The sequence below is a fragment of the Theobroma umbraticum genome, unplaced genomic scaffold (genome assembly GCF_002168275.2).
Source record: "Theobroma umbraticum cultivar Fairchild unplaced genomic scaffold, ASM216827v3 scaffold_56.0, whole genome shotgun sequence".
NCBI classification, from domain to species: domain Eukaryota; kingdom Viridiplantae; phylum Streptophyta; class Magnoliopsida; order Malvales; family Malvaceae; genus Theobroma; species Theobroma umbraticum.
The window spans coordinates 3,113,354-3,126,258 of NW_018397256.1; positions in this window are offsets into that span (position 1 = coordinate 3,113,354).

The following is a 12,905-nucleotide window of genomic DNA, read 5'->3' on the forward strand; positions in this document are numbered from 1 at the left end:
CAATTTAATATTAGTTATATTTATTTATTTATTTATAAATCTGCATTAATAAGAAATTACAAGTTATATATGACTTTGATGTTTGACGTGATGGAAACTCAATAATGAAAGGTTTCCTGTCCTTGCCAAAATGGCACACGATATGTTGGCAATTCCAACTTCCACAGTTGCGTCTGAATCAACTTTTAGCATTGTAGGTAGGGTGTTTGATGCATATAGGAGTTTTTTTTTTGTACAAGCCCTTATTTTTACCTAAGATTAGTTACTTGAATCTTCATCTTTCAATTTCAATGAAATTGAGTTGGATATGACAGACGTTGAAAAAGTTGAATTAAGTAATTGTAGTTTTTCATTTAATTAGTTTTTCAATTCTTATTTCTTTATTTCTTTTAATTCTTTTTCATTTATGCATTTTATAGATGTCAAAGATTGGGATTATGGATTCCATTTCCGTTGTTGATGAGTGAAGAGTTTACAAATGCATTCTTCACACTTCAATTGAGGTAAATGTTCAATTTTATAAGTTTTTACATAATTTTTCATTTTTAATCTTTTTTAACTTTGTTATCAAAAAAATTTATAGTAATTGTATTTTTTATTTTCTTCTAATTGTTACATAACCTGTGTGAGTGAATATGAAGAGCCAAGTCATGTAGGAGATTCAAGTTGATAATTTGTAATAGTTAAAGGTTTTGTGTTAGTTTTATTTTGTGGATGTTAATTTTATTATCTTAGACTTTTTGTAATATTGAATCTTGAATGTTAATTTAATGGTTTATGTAAAAAGACATAATTATCTAAGGAAAAGAACAAATGTATGTTTTTTTTTATATTTAGATTATATATATTTTAAAATTATGAATGAAGTTTATAAGTTTTAATATTATAATTTGTAAAAAAATGATAAAATTTTGATCTATTCGTCCAAAACCAAACTAACCAAACTAATTCCATATTTAGTTGATTTGGTCTCTCATTATATTTGGTCAGCTTTTTTTACAATAATTGGTCCTTTTGGTCCTTAAGTATGGTGGATCAAACTACCTAATCCACCCATTTTCTCACCCTTAGTTACACCTTAATCACACAAGATTTTGCATCTCTAATCCCTCTTACATATAAGAACTATGCAGAATCTCTTTATATATCCAAACTCATGGTTATATCTAAAACCAATAATTTATAATTGCCTGAGCAATGAGTTATAGACCATGCATGTGAAATGTTTAATGACTTTTCGTTGGATACTCATGCTAATCCATTACGATTTGATTGCTTTTCTAGTCATATTCTGCTAGATCACATTATTCTTAACTCTTGGTGATTATGCTAAAGTGGTAACACCAAATCCCAACTTGATATCATAGATTCAAGTGCTAAAGGGTTTGGTATTTGGACTATATAAGTCCTTAGGGCTCACATAGTGATAGAGTAGGGATCTTTTAAATCATTTTCTTTTATCGATAGACTAATAGCATTAATAGTATGAAATGTATGCTATGGTGGATCTTCCACTTAGGGTTTGTCATGTCAAAACCACCATACGAATTTTGATCCAATCCCTACAAAAAGGATTGACTTGAATCTCTTAAGATTCGAATCTGTCTATGACTAGCATCATAGAGTGTGGGTAATCTCAATGTTTGACTCTTACGAGCCTTATCTTGACTCTACGTCAAGGTGACATTGCTAACATCCTTGCTTGCAACTCATGTGTTAAGGAGATCACAAAACACTTGGTACCTTGTGATGGTTTAAGTCTCTTCCCACATGCTACCAAACTGTTGAAACAATTATCTTGCGTGATAGGAATAATCTATAAAGTTAAGTGATAATAATTATCTTAGATATGTGCTTTAATTAATTAACAACATTGATCAAATAAGTCAACACAGATTTAATTTATTAATTATTTAAAAAAAAGTGTGTAAATATCAAATGTGTAATAATCCTAAACCCTCAATATGCTTTTAAAATGTCTTTCTTGTAATAGGTTTAGTGAACGGGTCTACTAACATATCAATTGTGGAGATGTAGTTTAACACAATAAGACCTTGTGCAATGATGTCACGAATATAATGATAGCAAATATCAATGTTTTTGTTTTTTCCATGGGACTTAGGATCTTTTGTATAAGCTATGGCAACTGTGTTGTCACCATAGTACAACAACTTCATGAAGATGTCCAGTAATGTTCAAGCTATAAGAATCTTTTTAACCAAACCATCTCTTTTATTGCAGCATAACATATTACATACTTTACTTCCATAGTATAGAGAGCAGTACAAAGCTGCTTCTTGCTACCCTAAAAGATAGCTCCACCTCCAAGTACAAAAATATATCTTGAAGTAGACTTTTGGACATCTTTATCACCAACGTGATCAGCATCACTATGTTTAACCAATTTTAAACTTCCACCTTGATAGTATAAAGTCGAATTAGTGGTTCCTTTTTGTTGTCAATTTTATCACGTAAGTGCACGTATTGTTAATAAGTAATAGTAGAAATAAGAGTTTGTTCCCATGGAGAATTGATCAAATCTTTTTTCTAATTACTAAAATTAAAACGACCAAATCTTATCCACATAACCAAATTTAAAACTACTAAAAATTGAATAAACTAAAATTAAAACTAAAATTAAAACTAAAATTGAAAGCAAAAGTAACAATTGAATTAAAATCAATTGATCAAAAGTCTAAAGCCACAATATCACTTTAATGTTTCATCTAAATTTCTTTTATTCCCTTTTTATTTATAACTCTATTATATGGAGTTATCTTGCACATTTTTGAACATAAAAATGACTAAATCCTTGTGTTTTTAAATTGATTTTAGGTAGTTTTCATGTTTTTCATTAATAAGTTTAATGCATATTGAATCATTTTTATTTCAAGTAATTTTAGTGCAATTTCATGTTAAAAGTCCTAGCTTGTGCCATCACTAATTCAACTTTTGTTTTTGAAGGTTCTTAAGAGCCTAAAGCTTAATGAATGATGAACCATGCAAGGATGGCTAGGTGCAAACTCTCACCGAACATGTTACGGTATCTCGAGCATAACTTGCGATACAAACAATCAACGTGATTATTGAACCTCTAGAAAGCTAAAAAGAAGGGCTACATCTTCCATGTTTATTACTTTGCCTCGTTCTAATATAATCATGGTTAGAATTACGTTGGAAGTGGTTGAACTGCAACGGGGACAACGCAAGAGAGTTAGTGCTGCGTTCTTGAGTGGCTATGACCGCGACATTAAAATCCGCTACACATCAAACCAAAGAGCCTAGCACCTCGACACCAGACCACCAACACTGAAGCACCTTGATATCTTAATGCAACCCACACTAAGTGGTAAAGAGCTCGGCACCGTGATGCTAGCACATGTTTTCACATTTTCTACACTTTTGATTTTTTTACCTAAGGTTTTTAATGAGGAGTATATATATGACTTTTTAAGTAGGAAAAAAAAAGGATGAAGTAAAGTAGCTTTTTTTTTTAAAAAAAAGAAGTTTTTTACAAAAAAGGAAAATAGGAGAAATCAAAGAAAAAGAGCTTTCAAAATAATCTAAAGCTATTTCTCTCACTAGATTAGCTTTCTCTCTCTTTCTTGTGCTGTAAAAAAGATTAATTTTCGTAAGATGTTGTTGTTTGCTGAAAGTATTGTGAGCTAAATTGATTTTTTTAGGATTGTAATAGATTTCATCATGTAGTCTGGATATTATGATTCTTTCTTATTTAATATTAATGAGGTATTGTGATGTTTATTCAAATCTAAGCTTATTGCCTTTGATTGCCTGATCAATAACTGAAACAAGCCTTGAAGAAGTATTAAACCATGGTTTGAGTAGTGTGTGTTCATTTCACCTAGAAATTAAGCGAATTGATTAGTAGTTAAGGTAGATATATGTCTAAATGCCACATGCAATCAAATTAGAACACAAGCTTAAAGAATCTATCTTAATTGATTCTTATAGACATATAGAGACCCAATTAGACTAGGTACTTGTCCAATATCTCGACAGAGACTTGTACATAAATGTGAATTCTATACTAGCATCACCACCCATTGATTTAAGTATTAAGAGAAATTTTAGTCCAAATGAAATATTGAATGAAACTATAATCTTAGACTCTTAGTCCACTACTTTTTTATTAATTTTAGTTTCCATTTCTTAAATTAGTGTTTTTAAGTAGATTTTATCTTTAACTAATTTTAAAAATTTTGGTTTACTTGGATAAAACTAATGTGCATTAATTTTAGTATTTTGCAAATTTTTATATACAACTCCTCGTAAGATACAATACTTACTTACCTTTGAATTACTTGTGTGACATGTACACTTTTGTATGTAAAGTCTGTAACATTTACTTACTAGATAGACTTGAGTTGTTAACCTAGAGTTCTAATTTATTTATAAGCTTTCATCAAGTTTCTTGTAAAAATATCTATCTAAGCTAATTTACTATATATTTATACAAATTGAAATTAAGAGAGATTGATTAAAAATAGACTCTAATTTTTGCTACAAATAACATGTAGGTGTATGTATACCCTATGCACAAATCAATCGATGATCTTATACAATTGATATTGCACATATGCTATTTCATCCATGGCTTTCTCCCTCTCTCAGTTCCGTTGAGGTTACCATATCAATCTAATTAGTGGCTAATTAATCAAATGCATTAAGAAAAGGATTGAAATAAACAACTCAAATGCTATCAATCATAAGCAAGAAAGACTGACTTTTGATGCTCTCCCTAATTAGAAAAAAAAATCATAAGTAAGAAAGAATATTAAAAATTCAGACTACACATTTAATTGAATTTTTTGAGGATTCTATTTTGTTATAAATACGTTTAGCTCTAATTTGAATAAAATGACACATAATTTTTAAGGACATATTTTGTCAAAAAATTCTTTTATCATTCAAATTTCAATGGACCATGGTAAGAAAAAAAATAAATCTTTTATTTATATTTTATATTTTTCAACAAATTTTTTTTATAAAACTTCCCTATGTGATTCGTAGTCTTTGTCTATTTTTGTTTAAATTTTGTACTTCTTTGTTCTTTTTTCTTGCAAACAAAAAAAAACCTTTTCATTATAACATCTTTATGAAAATATTTAGCCAATTAGGAAATTTAGCACTTGTCACATAATTATGAAATTGCTAATCTACAAGAAAGCAATTTGTTAACTGCAACTCCATCAATTGAAATTCTAAGAATGAATCTAACACCTAGATTCCATGAAGAGACCAATGTTGGATTCCTCAGTAGATACTTTATTACTTAGCTCAATTGGCTGGATTCCTTGAAAAACCCAAAAAAACATAAAGTTTAATACTCCAAATTGAGGGTTTGTAAACTTTTCAAATAAGGTAAGAGGTGGAAACTTATAAGGTTCTAAGAGAGACAGAATGGGGGTTGTTAAAATTTGTCGTAGTTATGATAAGCTCACTACAACAACACTTAACAAAATCAAGCAAAAATTAAACTAAAAGGAACTTCATGATATACCATGGTGCATTACCACTTATAAAGTCATCCTTTATCTCATTTTTCTTAAGGATTAAGCTATGCATTGCTTCAAATGATTCTTGACAACTATTCTCTATTGTTCTCACCTTTCCCTTTCAATTTGTAATAAGATGGGCAATCAAAGTCTTTCCAAATTAGAAGGGTTCACAAAACAAAATTCCTTTAGTTTGGTTTTTTTCTTTGTCAAGATTTTGGGGAGAGGCTAGAGGAGCATTTGTCTTAAAATATCTGTTTGACATATAATGAATGATGTGGTATTGGGTTTCATTTTTTCTTAATTGTTAATTAAAATACAAATAGTCAGTACGAAAAATATCATTTTGAAAAAAAAGAGACCAAAATGTCCTTTTAAGGTCATTTGAGGAGGATTTTAGGATTTTACCTAAGAATTTAATGTAATAGTTTAATAGGTATAAGATCGCATTGATTTTTAATTTCATTTTTTTTTCATTTACCTAAAATTACTCTTCCAACTATAAGTCTAACAAGAATACAATGTGTGAACAATAATTGATAAAGTATTCTGTTCATTTCCATTTCATCTATGATGTGTGATTTATTTCTCTAGTGAACAATAGTTGATGTTTTGTTTATATATGTTTATTGATGATCTCCCTAATTTGGTTGCTTCTTTTGTGCAACCAAATTTATGTTGTTATTTTTTATTTGAATTTTTTAGGACATGAATCATCCTTGATCGGGTTATCTATATCAAATAGAAAAGATTAAATTTTATTTTGTTTTGCCATAAATTGGAAATGGCTCTATCAACATTGACATTTTGAATAATTGTAACAAATATTTAAATTTAAGTAGCCTTGATCTTATAGTTTCTAAAAATTTTAACTCTATGTTTATTATCGTAATTAAACATATAATTCATTGAAAATATTTTTTAATATGAAAATTATGTTTTATAATTATTTTTTTGTTATAAATATATGTGAATATCTACTATATTATGGGCCAAGAGTTCAAACTAAGTCAAGTAGTCAAGACAAACCAAACAGCCTTATAGGTCAAATATAGGAATATAATATGATTTAAACTCATATATTTGATTATGTATATATAGATTTAGATGTAAATTAGATTGTTTTAAGATTCGAATTTAATTTATCCAAATCAAATACATAAGCATTTTCTTTATCTTATAAATTCTATTTAGATAAAGGGTTGTACAGGGAAAAGGTTTCTTTGGCCACCACAGTGATTTTTGTAATAACTAGATAGTAATGCAACCACTACCTTAAAAAAAAAGTTATTAGCCTCTAAATAGGTCTCTTACTTTATTTGTAAATACACATCCAAATAAAATCTTTTTACTCTCTCTAAATATTTTCTCTCATAGTTGTTCGTTTAAGCAATATCTCGTAATACGTTATCAGCATGGTTCTCTAGTCTTTCAAGATTTGATATCATTTAGATTTCTTCATCATCATCTTAAAGTCGAAGTTCCAGTTCTTTCAAGCTTCAAAAGGATTTCAATGATTGGTTTTTGATTTTAGCAAATTAGGTGAGTGACTTGATATCTATTCAATATTTTCACCCTTGAAAATGAACTTATATGTGAATTTGCTATCATGTATTACGTATTATATTTTGTTTCATGATTTATTAAATTGAAATGTGAATTTGCTATCATGTAGTATGTATTATATTTTGTTCTTTGATTTATTAAATTAGATTGAACATACAAATATATATAATTATATGATGCTTTATTTTGGTATTGGAATATGATTTGCTCAATATATGATTTCTTTGTTTTGAATTTCTAATATGATTATGCTTAGTATATGTAAATCTATATTTAATACTATAAGATTTTGCATAAGACATTTTGAATTGAACATATGAAATTAACTTTGTAAGATATTTGTCTTTGTATGATATCTATTTTGTAACAAGTGAAAAAAACTATATTTTAGGTAATCTGAAAATATATTTTGTTTTGGATTTCATGTCTTTTTGTGATTGAGCAAAATAATGAGCTATTAATGAAAAATCATGAACCTTGTCCATTACGTAAAATAAATGCGATATCATTTAATAATTATGATCACAGACATAGAAAAAGTCACTATAATTATTACAATTGTGATAGTTACACAAATCACTATTCTAATAATAAGATTCTTTTTAACTCACCATAAGTAAATGAATACTTTTAACCCATAAGTGGATGAATACATTTTAACTCAATAGAAGTTGATGAATAGTGAAGAGGTACACTAAAAAGACAAAAGTGGATAGAATAAAAAGAATATAGAAAATGTCTTGTCATCAATATGGCTTGAAAAGCTATTAGTTACGTACCTATTAGACATCAAAACATTTTGTTGAGCTTTAACAAGCATTATTGAATACTAAAAGCAAAAAAAATATTAAAATAAATTTTATTCAAGATGATTTTAACTATGGCCAAGTTGATTAATCCATCAAGATATTGTTAATTTTCTTATCCATCCTAAAAGAGGAATTGATTATTTGACTGATAATAGAAACATCCAAGAATGAAATTTCTTAATAGTTTGTTGGCATATTTTACTATAACTCTATCATGAAGATGTTTTCAAATGTTCTCATTATATTTAAAATGATATGTTCTTATTATATGTTTTAATTCTATATTTAATGTTCTCTTATGTTAACTTGTAAGTTTTTCACTATATATCTTATTTTATTGAATACAAATATTGATATTTATATGATAATACAAGATTAATTGAAAGCTTCGAAAGAATCAATAATTTATTACTCAAAGGAACAAAGTTCATAATAAAGGATGTATTATTTTTATTAAATGTTAAAGAAATTTATTAAGTTTTAAAGATATTAGTTTAAATGGATATCATGTTGAGACAACAAATGAAAGAGATATATAATACTTTTATATTACATTTATTATCTCGAGTATGAAGTATGCGTTGAAAAAATTACTCATTTTGTTCTTTGGATTGTACTACTCAAATATTAGAATGATTGAAACTCATGTTATAGTAAACCATAAGTTTTCTAATGATTTTTATGTTTAGTATGACTGGTTAAGACATCCTGGATCAATAATGATGCAAAAAGTTATTAAAAATTCATGTGGTTATCTAATGAAAAACTATAAGATTTTTCAATTTGATGAATTCGCATGTGTTGCTTACTCTCAAAGTAAATTAATTATAAAACTACCACCAACTAAAATTAAGACTGAATACCTTACATTTTTAAAATGTATTCAGGGTGATATTTCTACATTCATACATCCACTATATGAATCATTTAAATAAAAATAAAGTTTTAATCGATACATTAACTAAATGGTCACATGGGTGTTTATTATCAACTTGTAATTTGACATTTGTAAGATTACTCATCCAAATCATTAGTTTGCGAGTACTTTTTTCTAATTATGCAATCAAAACTATTCACCTTGACAATACTTGTGAATTTGCATATCAAGCCTTTAATGAATATTGCATATTAGTTGAAATTACTGTTGAACAACCTATCGCTCATTTTTATACCCAAAATAGTCTAACAGAATTGTTTATTAAACACTTCTCGCTGATTGCAAGACCATTGCTAATGAAAACTAAACTTCACATTTCTACTTGAGGGGTATGCCATTTTGTATGTAGCAGCACTTAGACACATCAAGCCAACGAGTTATCATAAATCCACCTATACAATTGGTTTATGGTTAAGAACGAAATATTTTCCATTTATGAAATTTTGGATGTATGGTATATGTTCCAATTGCTCCACCACAACACATAAATATGGCTATTAAAGGAGGTTAGGAATATATATTGGATACGAATCTCTATTTATAATTAAATATTTTAAACCATTAACAAGAGATTAATTCACAACAAAGTTTGTCGATTGTCATTTTGATGAAATAGTTTTTTCAAAATTAGGAGAAGAAAATAAGCAGTTAAAATAAGAAATTTCTAGAAATGTATTATCATTATATAGTTTTAATCCTTGTATAAATCAATGTGAACTTGAAGTTCAAAAGATAATTCATTTACAACATATAGCAAATTAGTTATTAGATGTATTTACTGATCAAAAAAGAATAACTAAATCTCATATATCAGTTGTAAATGCTTTTATTAAAATTGATGTCTTTGTAGAACAAGACAAGCCAAAAGCGTGGGAAACCAATCAGTTTCAAAAATAAAATTCTTGAAAGAAAAAAAGAGTAAATATTCAAGATGATCAGAAAGAGGAAACAGAACCTTTAGAAGAGACCCTTAACATAATTCATAAAATTTAAAAAGAAATTCAGGTACTTGAAATCATTACAAATGAATAAATCTCAATAAATTATGTCATGATGGGAAAGATGGAATCAAAATGAAATAAAAGTCAACAATATTTTTACATATAATGTAGCACTCAATATTATGAAAAAAAAAAGATTTTGAATCTATATATATTGAAGAAAGTAGATATAGAAATGATTAGCCAATGTAAAAAGATGCAATTAAGGCAGAATTGAAGTCACTTACAACACATGAAACTTTTGGACCTATAGTCCATACAACAAATGTTATAAAATTGGTAGGATTTGAAATGGTATTCGTGTGTAAACAAAATGAGAAAACTGAGATTGTGAGATATAAAGCATGGCTTGTCGCACAAGGTTTTACCTAAAAACCTAATATTGATTATGAAAAGACATATTCTCTTATAATTGATGTAATTACATTTCTATATTTAATTAATTTGACAATACTTGAAAAGATTGAAATGCGTTCTATGCATGCAACTACAACCTATTTATATGACTCATTTGATAGTGATATCTACACAAAAATTCTTGAAAGATTTAAGTTGCCTAAAGCACACAATTCTCAAGAAATTTATTCAATCAAATTAAATAAATATATATATATGGATTAAACAATCTATAAGCATGTTGTATACTTGCATTAGTGAATATTTGTTAAAAAAAGGCTATAAAAATTATCCTATATGCCCATGTGTTTTATAAAATGATTTGAATCTAAGTTTGTCATAATTGCTATTTATATTGATAACCTAAATATCATTAAACTCTTGAAAGTTATACAAAGTTGTAAGTTACTTAAAGAAAGAATTTGAGAAGAAAGACTTTGAAAAAAAAATAAAGTTTTTTTTTTGTCTTTAGATTGAGCATTTGACAAATAAAATTTTTGTCCATCAATTAAATTATATAGCAAAAGTGCTAAAACGATTCTATATAAACAAAGTACATCAATTGAGTTCATCAATGGTTGTAAGGTCACTAGATATGGAAAAAGACTTTTTTCGACCTCGTGAAGATGATGTAGAACTTCTTGGTCTTAAAATACCATATCTTAATGCAATTGAAGCACCTATGTATCTTTTTAACAATACACAACCTAATATATGAATTGCTGTAAATTTATTAATAAGATATAGTTCTTCTCCAATTAGAAGACAATGGAATAAAATTAAACATATACTTTAACATCTCCAAAGAACAAATGATGTGAGCTTATATCACTCAAATGCATCAAAATCAAATTTAATTGATTATACAGATGTAAGAAGTTTATCTAATCCACATAAAACTCAATCATAGACATATTACTTACTCACATATAAAGGTACAACAATTTCATGAGGTTATGTAAAACAAATTATAATTGCTAGTTCTTCTAATCATGTAGAAATTTTAACAATTCATAAAGCAAGTCGTGAATATGTCTAGTTAAGATTTAGGACTCAACATATTTAAGAAACGGATGGCTTGTCAACCAAAAAGGAAATTCCAACAATGTGATATGAGGATAATACAACTTGCATAACCCAATTAAAGGGAAGATACATTAAAAGTGATAGTACAAAACATATTTCACCAAAATTCTTCACTCATAATTTCTAAGAAATGGTGATGTTAGTGTTACATAAATTCATTCAAGTGACAATCTAGTATTTTTATTCACCAAATCCCTTTCTACTACAACATATGAAAAGTTATTACAAGCGATTGAAATACATTATTTTAAAGATCTTAAATAATAATATCATCAAGGGAAGCAAAATACGTATTATACTCTTTTCTTTCATCAAGGTTTTTTTAATTAGGTTTTTCTTAGTAAGGTTTTTAATGAAACAGTATTTCAAAAGCATATTGTTGAAAATGATTATATATATTTTTCTTTCAGTTAGATTTTTTCTCATGAGGTTTTTTCCTAATAAGGTTTTAATAGGGCATATTTTAGCATAATGGGCATTCAAGAGGAGTGTTATAAAAATATGTGAATGTTCATTATATCATGGCCTAAGAGTTTAGAGTAGGCTAGGCAACCAAGATAAACCAAACAGCTTAACAAGATAGACATACGCATTTAGTCTAATTTGAAATCTTATATTTGATTATGTATATATAGATTTGATTATGTCCAAATTAAATCCGTTAACATTTTTTTATCTTATAAATTTTATCTAGATTAAGGGTTATCAACCTATAAATAAGCCCTTTACTTCATTTGTAAATACCCATTCAAATAACTTCTTCTTATTCTCTCTAAATATTTTCTCTTATAGTTATTTTTTCAAGTTATATTTCATAATATTTTTCTTTTCATATATTTATATTATTAGCTTTAAATTTTCAAAAGTTGTTCAATAATGGAGGGACTAATGAAAGGGTCTGAAAATGGATCTAGGGGGGCATTGCTTCCCACAAAATTTGAACCCTTGTATGGCAATTGATCCATGGGAAAGCTGTGATAAAAGGAGAGCTTGTGAAAAGAGGTCTGTTAGGGGTGGGGAATGCTATGTGTTTGGTGTGTAAAAACACAGTGGAGACTATGGAACACTTATTTCTTGAATGCATGGGAGTATGGAGATTATGGAGCGCATGGTGTCAAGAATGGGAAGTTGCTTGGGTGATGCCACGAAAATTTAAAGACTTAATGATTATATGGAACTCAACTGAGGTGGGAGATGAAAATAAAGTGTGGAAAATTGCGATCTTTGTGATGGTATGGACCATCTGGACTAGTAAGAATGAGGTGGTTTTCCAAGATAAGAAGTGGGATACTATAGAGATTTATCAAGCTTAGGGTGGCCATGTGGGCTTGTGCGAGATGGCCAAATGATTATGGGTCTGTGCTAGACATCTATCGATAACCGAATGGGACCTTCAATTGCAAAAAGAAGATACAACAAAGGCCTAACACTTCAAGAGAAAGTCTGGAAGCTAGGGTGGTTAAATTCAACGTGGATGGGGCTGCAAATGGGAGTTCGAGGGAGGTAGCCATAAGTGGTTTTACTAAGAAATGAAAAAGGTGAACGTTAATTAGATTTTCTAAAAGCATTAGCATTGGTGAGTCTAGAATGGCTG